This window comes from Hevea brasiliensis, chromosome 5 (genome assembly GCF_030052815.1).
Source record: "Hevea brasiliensis isolate MT/VB/25A 57/8 chromosome 5, ASM3005281v1, whole genome shotgun sequence".
NCBI classification, from domain to species: domain Eukaryota; kingdom Viridiplantae; phylum Streptophyta; class Magnoliopsida; order Malpighiales; family Euphorbiaceae; genus Hevea; species Hevea brasiliensis.
In genome coordinates this window covers 113,584,778-113,588,414 of record NC_079497.1, presented here as the reverse complement: position 1 = coordinate 113,588,414, position 3,637 = coordinate 113,584,778, and positions in this window count along the sequence as shown.

Here is a 3,637-nt window from a genome sequence, read left to right as displayed (position 1 = left end):
ATTAAAATTTAAAACTATGGGACAATTTCAATATAATGATTTAAATTTGATGTTTAAAAAAAATGTAATTAGTGTAATTTTTTTTTGTCAAAGTAATTAGTGTAAACTAACGAGATGAAATTATTGAATTATTATATTATAAAGAAAAAAAGTCAATAAAAGGAAAATTTTGTAATATTAATTTATGGACATTGTCTTTAGATATTATTATTTTAATATAATGTGTTTTGAATAATTATATTAATAATATGAAAAATCAACATAAATTTATTTTTTTTTTAAGAAATATTTTTCTCATCCGTCAAAATGTAATGAGAAGGTGTGTGGGTGATTAGGATTTTATGTCCACTCCCACTTTAGGAGAGGGAGATGTAGACAAGGCAAACAAGCGGATGATGTTCAAAGAGAATAATTAAGATGGGGTTATTTTCTAATTACTATTCATCCACAAAAAAAAAAAAAAATTGTCACACGTGACGTTAAGTGATGACGGCATCCTGCCTAAGCAAAGCTAAGCTCCTTCGTGCGACTTGAGAGGGGACTTGAGAGGGAACAACCAATCGTATGAGACCGTACATCAATTATTATATGTCTAATATAAAAATCCTCGTCGATAGCATAACATCATATCGACTTTTTATAGGTATACGTTTCTATCGAATTTTAATAGTATAAATTTAAATAATATATAATTAAATTTAAATTTAAAATTTAATATTCATAATAAATTTAAATTAAATTTAAATTTTAGATATTGAATATTTATTATATAGATTTATTTATATAAATATAAAATTAAATATAAAATATATGTATTTTATAATAATATTTATAAATATTTATATATTTTATTTTATATAAAATAAAATTAAAATATTTTATGAAATTATTAAATTTTTAAAATGTAAATTATTAATAAAAATTATTTTTTATGTAAATTATTAATTAAAAAATATAAAATTAAATGATTTCGAGTATTTATCGATTAATAATAATTAGATTTGGAATGAATTTTGGTAATTGAGAATAAATTTTAATCGGATTTAGGACGAGTTTCGATTTTAAGAATATTAATCGAGTTTGGGTTTAGATAAGGTCATTTTCGTAGGTACTCTACCCATTGTCATTGTCACGACCCAACTTATGGGCCGGACCGGCACTAGGACCTGGGCTAGCCTAAAGCCCTCGAGGCCCGTAGTAAGCCTTAACTATTCATTTACCCAACTCTAAGGCCCATTTGGGCCCAATTTCAAGAAATCAACCGGACAGAGTCCGGCCATAAAATGGACCTACCAACGGGGAGTTTTTGACTCACCCGACCTGTAAACACAATAAACAATCCATTTGGGAGCTCAGCTCACCCTCCACATACTCATATCATCATAATGATAAATGGGAGCTCAGCTCCCTCATCCAGTCCATCAAACATGCATATAATAATTTTACAGGTCCACAATAATAATTTAGTTTACAGACCCAAATCAAATAAACATTTCTAACACATGCGGAAATTCTAGGAGTTTATAGAATTACACAAACATAAATAAATGACCTGCGAGGGAGAAAAACAGGTTAACCTCAAAAATATCCTCCTGTAGCCTGGAAAAATATTGAATAGGAGTGAGCGTTCGACTCAGAGAGTAAAATATCAATTTTAACCATAATCTCTATAACTATCTAGAACTAATGCAACCTGCGGAGTGAAATGCAACAGCAACAATATTTTCACATAATAACAGCAAAAAGGTAATTTAGAGCACTCACGCACTCTGTAACATCAATCATAATATATGGGAGCTGATCCCCTATACAGCTCTCTTAAATCCAACCTGGTGCCAGCGAAGAACTCAGCTCGGACTTCCACTTAATAACCAAATCGAGGTCCCAGCGAAGAACTCAAGCCGTGTCTACCCCGAAGGACCGGGTCCCAGCGAAGATCTCAAGCCGTGTCTACCCGTCCTATCCATAATCCACACCACATCACACGCACGCCAACGCACGCACACTGCTCCAAATTACCACAACAACATCCATGGCACTTTCACAGTTATGAATGCAACATAAATCGTGCCTAGAATTTATCTACATAGATATATGCATATAAGTGATGCATGGGCATGCTTGAACATATAATAATATCGAAATTACAATTAAAATTAATATTTTACTCACAGACTTGACGGTGGTCACTGAGGCGGCTGGGCGGAGGAAGAAAGCTGTCCCGGCTCACCTGATAATTTTATTACAATCATTTAATAAATTTGACTCAATACAAACAAAGAAAAGACCAAATACGTCCTAAGTCGTGCCGAAAATCCGGCAGAGTCTCCCCTATACCTAGGACCTACCCAACCTGCAAAAGGGCTCAAAACACACTTCTATATTCACAATCCATATGTCCACAACTCAATCCCATCACACAGCCCCTCCTGGGCCCATCAAATCAATCATCCATCACAATACGTAAAATTTCAATTTAGTCCTTATAATTGACCATTTTTGCAAAAACTGCCCAAATCAGCTCTAAAAATTCTAAAACTTTGCCCCGTGGTCCTTAGCAATATTACTAAGCGATTGCAAAAAGAATCATAATTTTCTAAGCTACCACGAATATTTTATGGATTTTTAATCCTATTTAAGCACTAGAAAATTACGTAAAAACAAGGTTCGGGTTTACCTTTGCCTATTCCGACTTCGGGGACGCGCTCGGGACGTCTGACAATGGGGGGGTAGCCAAAACCTCGGTCCAATTCGGAGACTTTTCCAGTGCATTCGTAGGAAATTCACAGACCTGATCAACTGTCGAATTTCCGCGAATTGAGGATACCTACACGAAGCCCACAACACGGGGGTTAGTACATAAAATTTTCAGAATTTTCTAAGCTCATTTAATGATCGGAAAAACACTGCGAAGTTCTGTGGGACCCATCGAAAAACGGTATCGAAAAATTTTGAAATTTATATCCCCGCGAAGCTCTCGACGAGTGGAGCGCTCTGGTACTCTCGGTTTTCTCGTGGGGTTCACGGTTTGCGAGAAATCTAGCCCAAAAGTCGAAATGGGCTAAAAACTTCCCGGGCAAAAATCGGACAAACCGCTCGATGGATTTCGGTGTTCTTGGTGTCTATGGAAAGCTCTCGACGAGTAGATGATTTTAGACATAAGACCCGGTTTGATTGGTGGCCGGATCGGTCGGATTTCGGCCGGGAAGACCAACAGCCGCGCGCGCGCATCGCTCAACTTCGGACGACGTTTTCTGGCGTTCCAGGCGGCGGCCGGCCGTGGGGGAGGGCCAAGGTGGGGCGCCGGCGAGGTGGGGAGGCAGGGGAGGTGGCGGCGTGGCAAGGGGAGGAGGGAGGAGAGAGAAAAGAGAGAGAGAAGGGAGAGAGGTCGACGCGCGCGGGAGGAAGAAGGAAGAAAAAAGAAAAGGCCGGTCCGATTCGACCGGTCCGATCCGATCCGGTTCGATTCGGCCAGTCCGATTCAGGATACAAAATTTTGAATTTTTACTCTGCCTCGGGACTGAAAACGAGGTCCAAAAATTTCGAAAAAATTCCAGAAAACTCAGAAAAATACGTAGACTCCAAATATATTTTTAGTTTTGCCACGTGGTCTTTAAATTAATTTTTAAAAATCATC